The sequence below is a fragment of the Chionomys nivalis genome, chromosome 24, assembly GCF_950005125.1.
Source record: "Chionomys nivalis chromosome 24, mChiNiv1.1, whole genome shotgun sequence".
In the NCBI taxonomy this organism is placed as follows: Eukaryota; Metazoa; Chordata; class Mammalia; order Rodentia; family Cricetidae; genus Chionomys; species Chionomys nivalis.
In genome coordinates this window covers 14,501,854-14,518,904 of record NC_080109.1, presented here as the reverse complement: position 1 = coordinate 14,518,904, position 17,051 = coordinate 14,501,854, and positions in this window count along the sequence as shown.

The window sequence follows — 17,051 nt, the reverse complement described above, 5'->3', positions numbered from 1 at the left end:
GGACAGCCAGGGCTGTTACACAGAAAAACCCTGCCTCAAAAAGGAAAAAAACAATCACCTCTCACTGCCACTACCTAAGGAGATGATCCTCAAACAGGATCTGTGGCAGATATTTCATATCCAAACCTTTTGTGCAAACATGAGGGACACATCCAGGGAAGAACTGTGTTGTTCAACAGAACTTCTCCTGGTGAGATACTACCCACAGTGTCTACTCACCCCAGATAGGGAACCCACCACAGACCAAACCAAAGTCCAACATGGTGAACCAATGAGTTTTGTTGGTGTTAAAGGAGTACTGGTGTTTATTTTCAGGAGCAGAAATGACTCAAAGATAGCTGCATCACCAAGTTTAGGTGTATTTTAGGTTCAGCACAACTTGGTGAGATTTTTCCTGAACAATAAAACATGTGACTTAATGGAAACTCTTTGTAAAGTACATGTGACATCGTCCGTAAAGATGGGTTCTATAGATTGATTACATGTGACACCTTCCGTAATGATAGATTGTATAGATTGACACACTCGTAATAAGGGTCTGTATATGATGTCATCTTTGGGCCACACAACTGAAAAGGTCACCAAGTAACCAAGTCCGCTCCCAGCCATCTGGGGTGGTTAACAGGTAATTCAGCCCTTCCCCTTCCTTTGAAGGAAGGGACCTGTGTTTAACATTCCTAGATCCTAACCTGGAGTTAATCAGCACTCTGGAAGCAGAGGCAGTCTAGATCTCTGAGTTCGCAGGCCAACCTGGTCTACAGATGGGTTCCATGACAGCCAGGGCTACACAGAGAGACCCTGTCTGTGGCGAGGGAGGGCAGATATTCCTGGGACTCCTTTTGCTTACCTATGAGCCCAGTTCTTCCCACAGGAAGAGATGGCTTAACATGTTATATAGACCTGCTCCTCAGTAAATCACAAAACTATTGAGAAACTCTCTTGAAAAACAAACAGGAGAAAGGCAGCTTTAGGCAAGCCTGTAGGCATTTTCTTAATCAGTGATTGATAGGGGAGGGCCCTGCCCACTGTGCTTGGTGACAACCCTGGGCTGATGGTCCTGAGTTCTATAAGAAAAGCAGACAGCACAAACCGTGAGGAGCAAGCCAATAAGCAGCACCTCTCTATGGCCTCTGCATCAGCTTCTGCCTCCAGGTTCCTGTTCTGTTTGGAGTTCCTGTCCTGATTTTTCCTTCATTGGTGTACTGTAATGTAGAAATACAAGTCTTCCCCAAGTTTCTTGTTTATGGTGTTTCATCAAGTCATAGTAGCCCTAAGATTCAATACAAACTAAAAATGTGATAAATTAGTTGTTTGTGTTTGGGGGAAAGGGTCATCCTATGTAGATTAGTCTAGTTCCACTTCCCTCCCCTCCCCTCTCCCTCTCCAGTCCAAGGAGCAGTCAGGGTTCCCTGCCCTATGGGAAGTCCAAAGTCCTGATTAGTCTAGTTTGTAACTCAAATCTGACTGTCTTAGCTTCCACGTGGTGAAACTACAGGCATATTTCACCACACCTGGCTCCAAAATGTGATGAAGTTGGATAAGGCTTTGTCTAAGAAGGTTTGAAGGACCTCTGCCATACATTACTAAGTGAAGAAAAGGAAGTTCTGGGGCTGGAGAGACATCTCAGCAATTCAAGAGTGCTTACTGCTCCCACAGAGGACCTGGGTGCGATTCCCACTGCCCACATTGGTGGGTCATAGCCATCCTAGTCCAGGAGATCTGATGCCCTCTTCCGGCCTCTGTAGGTTTCTGCACACAGGTGGATATGAATTCAGGCAAGCATACACATGGATAAAAATAAGTAGTGAAATGAAGTTCCAGTGTAATAAATATGTAATGACCCCCTGTACATGAAATTAAATTATACGCTGAATAGGAACAGAAGTGTAGCTTGTTGGTAAGAACATGCACAAACAAGAATAACAAAGAGGCCTGGGTTCAATCTTCAGAACAACAAACCAATACGTTGGAATGGAGGTGGGCGGGAAGGAGGTGTTCCTGGTTCTCTGTATACTTTATACGATGCTACAGTTGGTCTTAGCCCAAAGGCCAAGAAGCGGTACAATTCTTAACCTTTCTATAGTGAAGAAACAATTCTTTCAACTTGGTATAAAAGATAATAAAAACTGATAAGGATGAATTTCTAGTCAGATGAAACTTCAAGACATAAAATGCAAGCCTGAGTTATCATCAGCCTAAGCAGAAATATAAAATGCAAGCCTGAGTTATCATCAGCCTAAGCAGAAACATAAAATGCAAGCCCGAGTTATCATCAGCCTAAGCAGAAATATCGGTCAACGTGACATTGTCAGTGCAAAACACAACTCCAGACTCCAAAGTTGTAAGAGATAAACTAAACAGTTTATTCTGAGCCAAATATGAGTGCCCATGACCCAGTGTGCTGACTAGTTTTATGTCAGCTTGACACAAGCTATAGTTATCTGAGAGAAGGGACCCTCAGTTGAGAAAAGATCTCTAAGATCAGACTGTAGGCATTTTCTTAGGGTTTGGTGGGGGAGGGCCCAGTCATTCTAGATGGCTGGTGGTCCTGGGTTCTATATTTAAAAAAAAAAAGCAGGCTCAGCCCTGGGTTGTATAAAAAGCAAGCTGTGTGTACAAGCCAATAAACAGCCTCCACAAACTGCAACAACTCCCACCTTCAGGTTCTCACCCGTTTGGGTTACTGTCCTCACTGCGTCATAGCAATTATACTACTAAGACACCCAGGAACACAGATTAATATGTTCCACCGTGGAAGCTGGTACATTAGATTTCAGTAGTTATGTAATAAAGTCATGAACAAACATTTACCAAATACATTATTGGGGACTGCAGGTAGGTGGGTTGCTCTCCAGAAGGGAAAACGGTTATAGGTTACAGATAATCTGGGATGTCTAATATTTTTTTTAATGGTGTAAGTTAGTTAGTAGTTTGCTAAGAATACATTTTTAAAGTTTTACTTGATTGTCAAAAGTATGTCAGGCCAGGGGCTGGAGATGGGTGCCCATTACCTCTGCTGTGATGAAACACCATGATCAGAATCAACTTGTGGGAGAAAGGATTTATTTTACTCATACTTCCTTAAGAGTTTCTTATACGAGTTCATCATTAAAAGAGTTCTTTCTTATAAGAGTTCATCATTAAAAGAGTTCTTTCTTGCCGGGCGATGGTGGCGCACGCCTTTAATCCCAGCACTTGGGAGGCAGAGGCAGGCGGATCTCTGTGAGTTCGAGACCAGCCTGGTCTACAAGAGCTAGTTCCAGGACAGGCTCCAAAACCACAGAGAAACCCAGTCTCGAAAAACCCCCCCCAAAAAAAAAAAAAAAAAAAAAGAGTTCTTTCTTATAAGAGTTCATCATTAAAAGTCGTGAGGATGGGCACTCAAACAGGGCAGGAACCTGGAGGCAGGAGCTGATGCAGAGACCATGGAGAAGTGCTGCTTACTGACTTGTTCAACCTGCTTTCTTTTTTCCTTAACATTTTTTTTTTAAATCTGGAAGTTTCACGTCATGCACCCCAATCCCATTAATTTCCCAGTCCTTTCATATCTGCCCTCTACTCTTGTAACCTCCCCCAAAAAGAAAGTTTAAAAAAGCCCTCTACGAAGCACAGCCGTATATGCGTGCTCCCCCGTCTTTCCCACCTCTCTATCACGTATTCCTTCACCATATGGCCCTGGAAGTCTTGGTGTGTCACGTAGTCTATACCCTCTTGTCCAAACAGCTTTACTTGCGAATATTCATTGCAATGAGTCATTAGTCTAAGTCAAGGCTTCTGGCTTCTGCTACCCCATTAATTCTGGACCCTCATAGAGACTCTTGGATATCCTGCTGTTGCTCCCATCATGGAGATACCGCAGGACTGGCCACTTGGTGCACCCCAGCATCTCATAGATGGGGTAGATATTGGGATGGGCCAACTCAAAGTCACGGATGTGGGCCTAGGTGGTAGCTGAGTTGGTCAGCCTACTAATTCTTCTGTGCCACCCGGCAAGGCAGTGGGACCAGCTTTCCCGTGCCCACGTCACTACTGTCACCACTATACTGGGTCATCAACAAGGCTTCAGACTGCAGTACGGACCATCGACCCAGACATGGCCCACATCTGCAGCACAGCCCAGACATCACCATGGCCTCCGGTGGCAGCGTGCGACTTCCACATCAGGCTGTTCCTCAGCACCTTCGAGTCTCCATTTCTGCCTCTCTTCATAGCACACAGACTGCTCTGCATCTCTGCTTCTCCCCACCCCAGACTTGCTTGCTTCCAGTGCTTTGGGTGCCCCAGTGTCTTGGCGCTTCTGGCTGTGTTGCCCAGCTTGGTCTCTCACAGGGCCTAGGGCAGCACCCACAATGGGCTCACCAACACTAGTCACTAGTTCAAAAAATGCCCTACAGGTTTGCCTACAGACAGATTTTAGGGAGGCCATTCTTTCATTTGAGGTTTCCCTCCTCTCGGATAACCACAGCTTGTGTCAGGTTGTGTGATTGGCAGCACTGGCTGCATTTGCAGAAGACCCAGGTCAGTTCCCAGCCCCCACCACATAGCTCATAACTGTCTGTAACTCTAGTTGTAGGGAATCTCACATTTGACCTGTGCAGGCACCAGGCGCACATGTGGTGCACACATATACATATAGCCAACCATTCACAAACATAAAGATTTTAGGTCAGATGAGCAAAGAATGGCTATTAAGTGGCTAAGGATAGCTCGAGTAATTTGTCTCTGGATCCACAACATTCTAGTTCTCCAAAATCAGAAGTTCTAGTCCATCATTTACCCCTTTAGCGTCTAACAGGTGTGGTTTGTCTCTCTTTTGGGAACTTCGGTTTAAACAGTTTCTAAACATTTACTTTCAGTTCCTGTACTGCTTAAAAATAATAAAAAAATCTTATATCCACTGTCTACACACTACAGCTCATTATGAAGCTTTTCAGTGAAAATATACGATTTAAAGAATTGCCAGGGCTATGAGATGGCTTAGGGTAATGCCACTTGCTACTAAATTTGATAAACTGCATTCAATCCCCAAGAAAAATGAACATTTTGGGGGGTATGTGTGTGGTGCCATAGTGTGTGCTGGTGTTGGTCAAAGGATGAGTGTCGGCCAGTATTCTACTTGGGAGTCATTTGTGTGTGTGTTGGGGGGGGGGATAAATTAATTGTTCCGAAAAATTTCCGATGTGGTCTAATAAACATTGGTAAAAGACACAGAAATGTCTCAAAGGATAAAGTATTTTGGTGAAAAGCAAATGTGTTAGAAAGGTACTATGTGATCTGTTTTTATTTTTTGTTTGTTTTTCAAGACGGTTTCTCTGTAGCTTTGGAGTCGGTTCTGAAACTAGCTCTTGTGGACCAGGATGGCCTCGAATTGACAGAGATCCGCCTGCCTCGGCATTTTTTTTTAAAGGCATTTGTCATAAGGCTAAGTATGGAGCATTTTAGACATAAGCAAAGTTAAAGAGGTAACGATTGCTGGGTGTGTGGAGAAATACAGTACGCAGCTGTCATCTCTGCCTGCCCAGAATCCCGTCTTCCTTCTTCAGTTTTCCTCCGGGGACACCCAGTATCTCTATTCTTAGTGAATGTGGTTTGGGCAAAGCTCACATCTTCCCCAGTTCCTACTTCCTGCCCTTCATTTCCCCACAGTGATTAATTCAGAATGTATGTCAGCCTCAGGACTTTCTCTGCAGCCATGATGAGGGGAAAGGAGAGGAAAGAAGTTTGTTGGGTCTTTTTATTTTTGTTTTTGTTTTAAGATTTATTATATATACAGTGTTCTACCTGCATGTCTGCCTGCACCAAATCTCATTACAGATTATTGTAAGCCACCATATGGTTGCTGGAAGAGCAGCTAGTGCTCATAACTGCCGAGCCATCTCTCCAGCCCCTAAGAGAGAAGTTATTATTCTGGATTGTGGAGAGGAGGGTGAGCCCAGAGCTACTGACTGTGGATGCTACTGGAACTTGAACCCAGAGCCTTGAAGCACTAGACACAGACTGTCTGCTCCTAGGCAACATTCTTTGCTCTGTTATGTTGATATAGGAGATGAACTAACTTGAGAATGGAGCCAGCAAAAGCAGAGTCCGGGACTAGAAACAGATACCTGTGAATTCATTTATGTCTCTGAGTGTAGAAGCTCCCTATCTTCCACGCCTAGGTTGTCCAGACATTTTATTGATTTTGCTTATTTAATCTGAAATCCATTTTAACAGAAAGACTGACACAAAGTATTATGGTTTGCCATAACATACATAGTGTGCTATCCTTTGGACTGGTGTGACTGTGGAGATGGGGAGGGGCTGGAATAGACCTTTATGTGTATCTATGAAAGGGTTAAAGCAACATTATCCCCAGCAAACCCTCGTGAACCAGAAACTTGCTTCTATGAAGATTTAATTCTTCATCCTTTGGTGAGGTTTTCACGTCTGTTGTTCTGATCCCCTCTGATAATCACAAACTTTTCCAGCTGGAAAGGAAGTCTAGGGCCGTGACTGTGCTAGAGGCCTGCCCTCTGGCCAGTGTGTTGTGCCCGCCATCCCAATGATCACGAAAGCAAGTCTGACAAATGAGTTATTTGTGAGGGGCCAAGCGTGGAGGGGAGAATCCCCAAAACTCTTTCTAGAGAACAGGGTTTAGGGTTGTTTATGGAATAACCTAGCAAAGAGACTTAAAGCACATGCCCAGCGATTTCTCATAAAATTAGGAAACAACCTTTCTCAAGACCCAGCAATTCCACTTTCGAGTATACATCCAAAGGATGCTCAACCGTGGCACAAGGACATGTGCTCAGCTATGTTCATAGCAGCTTTGTTTGTCACAGCCAGAACCTGGAAACAACCTAGATGACCCTCGACCAAAGAACTGATAAGGAAAATGTGGTACATTTATACAATAGAGTACTGCACAGCAGAGATAAATAATGACATCTTGAAATTTGCAGGCAAATGGATGGATCTAGAAAACATCATATTGAGTGAGGTAACCCAGACCCAGAAAGACAATTATCACATGTACTCACTCATAAGTGGTTTTTAAACATAAAGCAAAGAAAACCAGCCTACAAATCACAATCCCAGAGAACCTAGACAACAATGAGGACTCTAAGAGAGACTTACTTAGATATAATCTACATGGGAAGTAGAAAAAGACAAGATCTCCTGAGTAAATTGGGAGCATGGGGACTTTGGGAGAGGGTTGAAGGGGAAGGGAAAAGCAGGGAGGGGAGCAGAGAGAAATGTAGAGCTCAATAAAATCAATATATATACATTTAAAAAAAAGCACATGGCCGGGCGGTGGTGGCGCACGCCTTTAATCCCAGCACTCGGGAGGCAGAGGCAGGCGGATCTCTGTGAGTTCGAGGCCAGCCTGGTCTACAAAGGGAGTTCCAGGACAGGCTCCAAAGCTACAGAGAAACCCTGTCTCGAAAAACAAAAAAACAAACAAACAAACAAAAAAAGCACATGCCCAGAGGATGGCTAGCATAGTATGAATGTGGAGTTGGGTGCTCTCCGACACAGAACAGATAAAAAGGGGACACAGAACAGAACCTCTGTGGGATCAAAGAAGAGTCAGATCACTTCAACAAAAACAAACGTTAAGCTCCTGAAAGGTAATCTGGGCAGCAGTTGGCATTTCCATCTGCATACCAGAGGTGCTGTCTGTCTGCAGCGAAGCCTGTGGGAGACTCATAATACATACGTCAGCTGTGACCTCTAGAGCTTGTTTCAAAATCCAATTAGAAACAGCTAACTAGGCTGGCTAGGATAAGTAAGAGTAGGTCATCTGTGTGTGCAGGATGCTCCTTATCAGAGTTAAGAAACTTCGGTTTCTCTGTGTAGCCATGGTTGTCCTGGAACTGACTCTATAGACCAGGCTGGGAGCACTCTGCCTTGCAAGTGCTGGTATTAAAGGCATGCTCCACCACCACAGGGTGAGACAGGGTCTTGATGGCAACATTCTTGGAGATGGTTCTTAGTTCTTGGAAAGATGTTTCTAAGCTGCAAAAGATACGCATTTACAACTTAACTATTTTTGATGTTTGTTTTGGTAAGGGTCATGCTGGTCTCAAATTTATATCTCCTGCCTTAAACTCTTAAATGCCAGGATTATAGTCATGCCATTGTATCAGCTATGAAGACCTTCTGATAAGTACCCAGCCGATGGTTGTGGCTTCCGGAGCAAGAATTAGGTTTTAGTAGTGTCTCTTATGGCCAAGGTGACTTACTAAAGTGTTTATTTGGGACTTACAGTTTTGGTATTAGAGTCCATGCCCACCATGGTGGGGAGCACGGCAACAGGCAGGCAGGCATGATGCTGAAGCAGTAGCAGAGTGCTCGTACCTTGAGACACACCAGAAGGCAGAGAGGGCTAACAGGATGTGGCAAGGGCTTTGGAAATCTCAAAGTGACTCCCAGTGGCACACCTCCTTCAACAGTCACACCTCTTCATCTTTCCCACCTGGGGACCAAGTATTCAAACAGGAGCCTATGAGGTCATTCTCATTCAAACCACCACGTGTAGTAAGGAGGCTTACTAGAAATGGCCCTAGAAAACAAGCAGAAAGGACTTGGCAAGTTTCTGAAAATGACGTTTTCCTCTTAGAGACTGAGTTGTTTGATTTTGGCCCCAGTCAGTCATTTTTCATATCTTTTAATAATAATAATAAAACAATAATATCAACAATAATAATAATTATTAGTGTGTGGGCGTGTGTGCGCGTGCGTGTTGTGTACGGACATGCCATGGCACGTGTGTGGAGGTCAGAGCACAGCTTTGTACAATTGGTTCACTCCTTCTGTCTTTACGTGGGTTCCAGGGATTGAACTCAGAGAGTGAGGCGTTTGTGTTTGTGACAGGCACCTTCACTCACTGAGTCATTTTACTAGCCTAGGTTTCCTAGTTTGAATCCACATTCAACATAAGCAGAATTCCATGAAGAAAACAGGAAACCAGGCTGGGTGGTGGTGGCACCAGAATGTAAAGGTCCCTTTGCAGTGAACAAATCTATTGGACATCACCTTGACCAAATGATCAAAATTAGTTAAATGAACAAAATTAGACAGTATTTGGGCAACATGTGACCTCTGATGAAAACCATGTAAGTGGGAACAACATCTTTGGAATAGTCCTGAAAAAATATGCTTAATCTAAATCTAATCATAGAAAAATAATCAACTAAATCCAAATTGATAGTGCTGCAGATACATTAAAAACAGATTTTTTATGGATTCATGAAAAATACCAAAACAACACAAAAACCTAGCGAACTCGTCTAAAGTGACACATAGGGAACTTGAAGAGTTCACTATTTCTGGTTTTATGTTTAAATGCTCAAAATTATGTTCATTAGGTTTTCAGAATTAGTTTCCAGTAAGAAAATGAAGACAAAAGAAACATGCCAAAAAGCCTAATTCTTGTCATTCCTTTTTCTCTGATCATTTCTTTTTATCTTTTCTCTTTTGATTCATTTTTGAAAACAAGGTTTCTCTGTGTAGCCCTGGCTGTCCGGGAACTTGCTCTAGAGCTGAGGACTAGGCTGGTCTTGAACTCACAAAGATCGGTCTGCCTCTGCCTCCCAAGTGCTGGGATTAAAGGTGTGCGCCACCACCACCCAGCTGTTTTTCTTTATAGTGCCATGCACACAGCACAGAAGCAGATGTTGTTCGTTTGCTGCACCTCCAAACCATCACAAAAACGATTTCTTTCACCAATCAATAAACAATTCTGAGGCATTTACATTCCTAAGCTTTCAGGAACTTTACAAGAGTACAGTGGAGTACGTGCAGAATTAATTGCTTTTATAGTTTACAATGTTTTCATGCATACCTGTTGGACTTTCAAAAGCAACCAAGTTACTAGTTACAGTGTTCAGAGAAGTGCTGGCTAGATTACTAGTTTGTATTTAGATATAAGAACAGTCTACACCTCGTTTTTAGAATTTCAGATGTTGGTGGTGGTGGTGCATGACTTTAATCCCAGTACTTGGGAGGCAGAGGCAGGCTGGATCTTTGAGTTCCAGGCCAGCCTAGTTTACAGAGCAAGTTCCAGGTCAGCCAAAGCTACACAAAGAAATGCTGTCTCGAAAAACAAACAAACAATAAAAGAATATAAAATTAGAGAAATAATTCTAGGCGCTGTATTGGCTCGTTCATAATGTCAGTTTTACTATGGGTAGTCAGTCCGGCTCAGCTTTAAACTTAAAATCTTTATACCTAGACGTCAGTCTGTTATTCTGTGTTGTGATTTTCTATTGTGTTGTATGGGCTTTCTGGACTATCAGTCCCAATGTGGACTACTCCTGGGGTTGCAGTGAGTCAACTGGGAGGATGCTGTTTCTGCCCTCCAGTAAAACCTACAGGAACTTTAAAAATGCCAAGGCCATGACATCACGTGCTCTCTTGATAGGAAAACTAGTGAATGTTCTGGGGCAAGTGAGTTTTGTAAACAGATAGTACTACGGCAGCTCCAAGTTTTACAGGACTATGGTAACACTTTTACCACCCCAATAGGACACTCGAGAGGAGATCAAGACCCTGGACAGCCGCGCAGTGCGGGAGGGAACCTTTCTCTCCTCCACCCAACTCGCTGACCACATGGTACCACAGCGGGGCCGAAAAGCAATGTTAGTGTCGCCAGCCTCGGCCAGGAAAAGTCGCGGGCTTCTCCGCCAGAGAGCATGCTCTCCGCCTACCAAGTTCTCGGGGCTGGACCCCGTCCCGACCGTCAGATCCCGAGAAGGGCCCACTACTTCATTTCTGGGAAAGCCAGATGGCCGCCGCACTGGGGGCAGGGGAAGAAGGACGGAGCGGACCGGAAGAGCGTGCACAAGCCGGAAGTCGTCACTAGGCCCGCCCGGGCGCGCATTTCCCCCCGCCACACCTTCAGTAGGCAGTTCTAACTCGATCGCCAGCCTTGTGTCCCGGCCAGGGTGACACCGACAGCCCCGCCTCTGGTCCCCGGCAGCGCCAGCCTTCGGTGACGCCAACAGCAGAATCCCCAGTACTATCTATGCATTGGTTCTCTGGGGTGGGGTGAGTGGCCTCAAAGCACTTAAATGCTGGTAGTTTCTTCAAATTTTAAATATACCCATTTCTTGAGTGAAACTATAATTAATCACCTTCCAAGATGGGAATTTCTGCTAAAAGGAAACAACTACAAAATAGGTCAATTAGATTTGTCTGGAAGCTTTCAGCTGCATTTGTGCCTTCCCTCGGTGAGCTGCAGATAGCGTGGAAGCTTTCCATATGAAGGCTGGGATAAGACACGCTGAGCCTGACCTGAAGAGATTAATGTAATTTTAAATTTAATTTTCATTTGGATTATCCTATCGAAGTTTTGCACCTTGAAAGGTGGGGCGTGAAAACTGCTGACGTTTTAAAGCACAGTTAATTGTCTTAAAACGTCCAAAAGAGGGCTGAGCTGTGGTGGCGCACGCCTTTAATCCCAGCACGAGGGAGTCAGAAGCAGGCGGGTCTCTGTGAGTTCGAAGCCAAGCCTGTTCTACAGAGAGAGTTCCAGGACAGGCTCCAGAGCTACGTGGAGAAAGCTTCATCTAATTTTCCTGATAAACAAGAATGTCTAAGGGACGGGATTCAAGCCATTGCCTTCATGCTAGTATTCTGAGCAGCTTGAGTAAACCACCTTTAAAGCAGGTCTGAGTGTGCACCCCTCCTCCTGTGCGTGTCTGTCTCTTTCCCTTTTCAGTTTCCTTCCTAAACCCCCTTTGTGTCCTCTCTCCCCTCCCCACCATTGCTTCCTTTTCTTTGTTTGACACAAGGTCAGATCTTTGGCTTCTTTCCTGATGATTGAGCCAGCTTTTTTTTTTTTTCTTTGAGACAGGGTTTCTCTGTTTTGAACTCACAGAGATTCAGTCACCTGTCCCTCACTCCAGAGTGCTGGGATTAAAGGCGTGTGCCACCACCGCTGGCTGAGCCAGCATTTCTGTCCTGCCCTTTAAGTCACCACAAACTGAAATTGCAGAGTTAAAACAAGAACAAAACATTTTCATAAGGGTGTCAAAGGACAAAATTAGAATTTCAGGCGTTGTTCTTGGGTGAAGTTCTAGAATTGGGCAAAGACTGAGGCAGAATAAATTAGTTTTATGAATAATGGAGGCGGAAGTTCAGCAAAACAACAGAAAGCAGATTGATCATTTCAGTTACTTGTAAGGCAGGAGTGGGATTATAGCAATCCACAAAAACAGACAAAAACCCCAAACCTAATTGCTTAACATCCCTTTGCTTCAGGTTGCTTTTTCGTAAGGGTTAGGCAGGAGAGAACTTGACTCTCATGTCTGCTGAAACTGGACAGTTAGGAACTCGCTCCTGATAACAGTTTGGATTCAGAGATACGGAATATTGATGTGAATGATTCCTTTTTTATATTCAGTATGTTGTGTTCAGACCTTGCAGGGACCATTGTTTCTTAAGAAGCGTTCTATTCTTGTTCTGAGTAGGGACAGGAGTTCACATGCAGGTAGAGGCTGGCGCTGTAGCTCAGTTAAAGCCTTCCGTAGTGTTGGGTGAAGCCTCTAGCACTTATTTGGTGAAAGTAGGAGAGTGTATGAGTGGGGAGAAGAGGGAGAGGAGGGCGAGTTGGAATGGAACATGGGGAATGTGTGAGTTAGAAACAGGAGAAAACAGTACCTGAAATGTTACAAAACTGAATTCCACATTTTGTGGCTGCTATAAAATTAAAAAAAAAAAAAAACAAAACAGATTTTGTGATGAACACACTTGTCCGTGATGTGTATCCTCCAGTGATTTAAATAAAGCTTTAGCTGCCTCAGAAGTAATAGCAGGGCCCATGGGACAGAGTACTAAGGTAGACTTAAATCTGTGAAGCCACGCGGTTTGTCTGGGTGTCCAGACTAGGCCAACTCTGAAGGCTTCCTCTCTGTGCTGCTCTCAGAGCAGCAAGTGGGAGTGACTGTGTTTGAGCCAAACTGGTACTTGCCAGTGATTATAGACCTCCAGGGTACATAACGAAGTAAGGACTGTTGAGAAGGCTCAGCAGGTGAAGGTACCTGCTGCCAGGCCTGGCTAACCTGAGTTTGATCCTGGGCCCAACATGGTGGAAGGAGAAAACTGACTTTCACTAAATGTCTTCTGACTTCTGCACAAGTGTACTCCCATCCTATAAAACAGAATTAATTGAAAGAAGAGAAGCTAATATTTAATGTAAAACAAGTAATCATTAACACAACAAAGAACAAAAACTAATGTTGGTTTAACATCCTATTTCCAAATCATATCCCCCCCCCCCACCCTCCGCTTGATTTGGAAACAGGATCTCACTGTGTGGCTCTGGTTGAATTGAACTCATTATGTAGACCAGGACAGCCTCAGACTCCAAGAGATCTGCCTACTTCTGCAACTAAAGTGCTGGGATTAAAGGTGTGACCTACTATATCTGGCTGAAATTTTTAAAAAAATTACTATAAACTCCAAAGTATTTTGTTTTCAAAAGGTTTCAGATTCTGGAGTATTCTGGATATGGGGGTTAGGGATGTTCAGTAGGTAGAAGTCGAAGCAAAGATGGCCAAAATGTGAACCATTTCCGGTCAGAGAAAGGACATGTCTTGTGAACCACTGATCTCTTTAGTGTTTGCCGTTCTTTTGTTTGTAATTTTCAGAAATGGGTTGAAAAGAAATCCCTCAGTTTCATTAAAATATGTGTAGGGACTTTTGAAGGTTTGTTCATTTTGGTCAGTTGTCTATAATAAAATAAAGCACACTGTTTTGCATATTGTTATGATTCCAGCCACACGGTGGTGGGCATCAAATAGGAGACCATGTACATGAAGATCATAGTATTTGGAGAGTCTTTTAGTCTAGTGGGGTGGATTTCCTGAGTTGATTGGAAAAATTTTGAATTCATTTACAGTGGTACCAAGTGACTACAACACTGTTTTCATGTAGCAATCAGCTACTTTTGAAGCAGCTGTTTCTATTGCTTCTTAGTCTGTTGGCTAAAATCAAGCATCAAAGCAACTATTTTGTTTTATTCATGACTTCTATAGGTCAGGAATTCAATCAAGATATCACAGAGAGCCGGGCGGGGTGGTGCACGCCTTTAATCCCAGCACTCGGGAGGCAGAGGCAGGCGGATCTCTGTGAGTTCGAGACCAGCCTGGTCTACAAGAGCTAGTTCCAGGACAGGCTCCAAAACCACAGAGAAACCCTGTCTCGAAAACCCCCCCCAAAAAAAAAAAAAAAAAAAAGATATCACAGAGATAATTAAACTATTTCTGAAGTCTTGGGTCTTGTCCCTCAATGTGGACTGGCTACAGACTGGGACTTGTGCCTTATGGGACTGGCTTTTTTTTTCCTTTTTTATAGTGAGCATTCTCAGGATAGCCAGATGATTTTGTAGTAGTTCAGGACTCTAAACAGGAGGGTTCTATTGAATAAGGTGGACACTGTACTACCTTATTGCTCTGCCTTAGCATCCTGTCCAAGAAGTGTTGGTTGGAGTAGTCACAAGGCTATGCCTGTGCAAGAGGAGTGGTCATGACCCCCACATCTCCAAGGAAAGTGTGTAAAAACTATGGGCTGTACATGGCATCATAGCCGTAAGTGTGCACCAGAGGCATGCATACCTTGGTGGTAACCAACAGATCTCTAATTTCAACAAGAGGGAAATCATGCCTGGTTCTGGAAACCTGACCAAGTATCCAGGGCCAGTGGAGTCGTGGATCTTAGAGGAGAATGTACAACCACCACTGTACCAAACCAGGATAATCTCTGACTATACTTTAAGAATTTGTCCTTATACCCATAGATAAGTGTAGTCCTCACCCCTTACCAAGGAAATTCCCCTTTGCAACAGAGAGTCACCATTACAGAAAACCCCAACCAATCAAAACACAAAGATGCAGAGCCCAGTCCCAGAGCATATGTCTACAAAACATCTAGCATCTAAGGCTCAGGGAACATTGCAAGAGAGCATGTGGAAAGATTGTAAGACCCAGAGGATCAAAACGTTTGCTACGAGTTTGTGGTTCCTAGTAAGGTCAGAAGCTATACCTATAAAGTCTCACCAGCATGACTGCCTAAACATGAGCAGACCAGGACAATAACAGACGTGCTAACATGGATGGGGGAAAGACCACAAGACCTCAGCCCTGCGCAACCGTACACAGGCAGCTAAGGACTGCGGAGAGCGGTAGAAATAGTCTTCCCCAGAAAAGAGCACACCAGTTGGTTACCCAGTACCAATGGTCTGCCATAAAAACACACAAACAAATAGTTTTATACAGACTGAGCAGGTTGTATTTATGTATTAGGAACATATATGTATCTACATGTGTGTTAAAAATGGACGTCATGAATTTGGAAGAGATCAAGGAGGGGAATCTTGGAGGGTTTGGAGGGAGAAATAGAAGGGGAAATAATGTAATTGTAATCTCAAAAAATAAATTACTTTTTTAAATGTATGAGGCTGTGGGCCATGGAAATTTTTAGTCAGATGTTTTCTAAAAAATGAACACAAACATATCACACCTCCATGTTTCTGTCTTAGGCCAATGAAACCAGTATGTGATTCCCCAGTCCAACGCCACCATGAAATGGATCTGGAAGTGACGGACTGTGGCTGAGGTTCTTAAACAACATTTGCTAGAAGCTGTATGTCTCTTTGAAGAGACTAACTATGCTTCTGTCATGAGGGAGAGCATACAGTCAATTGCCCAAATAAAATCCTTTGACTGGAAATTCTTGTTTGCTTTCTTTCACTGTTTGCTCTTTGGATGTATTGGTTTCTGCAAATAGTCAGAGGAGGTCTTAGCTGCTGAAACGCTCCCAGGGTCAGAGGAGGAGGGCAGTGTGACAGCTTGCTCCAGCTGCAAAAGCCACAGGACTGGCATTAAAGATATGTATACTGATGCAATGTTTTGTTTTATTACATTTTTAGTTATTTTGTGTGCGTCCGTGTCACCACTATGTCCACATGCTTCCTGCACCTGGATCTACATCCTCTCCATGCTGCCATTAGGGGTGGATTGTCCGTGGCTGTAGCTGAGGGATGCCCTTGTCTGTGTCCATCAGCCTTTCTCTCTCTATTTACTCAAGGTTGTTGGAACAGCAAGGGTGCCTGCCTGTTGGGATAATCTTTTTGTACACTGTGTGAAGATGTCTCTGTATTACTTCACCTGCATAAAGCACCTTCTGATTGGTTTAATGAAGAGCTGAATGACCAATAGCTAGGCAGGAGAGATAGGCAGAGCTTCTAGGCAAAGATAGGAACTCTGAAAAAGAATCTGAGCCTGGGGATTCACACATGAAGAAAGTCAGGTGTTCAGTAACTGAGGGGAGTTAATGAGCCATGTGGCAGAATGTAAATTAATAGTAACGTGTTAATTTGCTTTAAGAGCTAGTTGGGAATGAGCCTAAGCTAAGACCAAGTTTTCATAATAAGAAGTTTCTGTGTAATTATTCAGGAGCTGGTAGACCAAAGAAAGTTCGACTATACCTTCCTACTACATAAATGATTAATACCAATTGACAATATATTAATCTATGCCAATAAATGAATGCAAATGAATACAGTTATTATGCACTGGGTTATTTCTGTCAGCTGTAAGATCATATTTCTATATGGTATGGCAGCCAGGCTCTAAAGCCATAGGCTGCACCTGAAGTGGTCACGTAGCCTTCCAGACATGCTGTTGCTACCCTAACAAAGGGTCAGGATGTTGCTTTGCTCCGTCTCTGTAATTTGGAGGATGCCTGAAAAGAGGTGCTAATTCAGCCTACGCGACAGCAAGCACATGTAGATTGGACGTGACTAAAAGTCATTCACCTGGTTACCTAGGAGACAGAATGCTAATGTATTTACCCCTCAGTTTACATTTTGGTATAAAAGCTGTTTGGAGAATAAATGAGAGTAATTCTTCAGGATGTGAACTCGGGTTTCCATGAGGGATCATGGAGAATCTTCCTCCCGATAAAGCCATGTGAGTTGTGTCTTTATTCCCACGTTTTCATGACGGTCAGAGAGAGATAGTTTATGTTGGGGTCTGTTCCAGAGAAATAATTTATGGTCCGGGCTG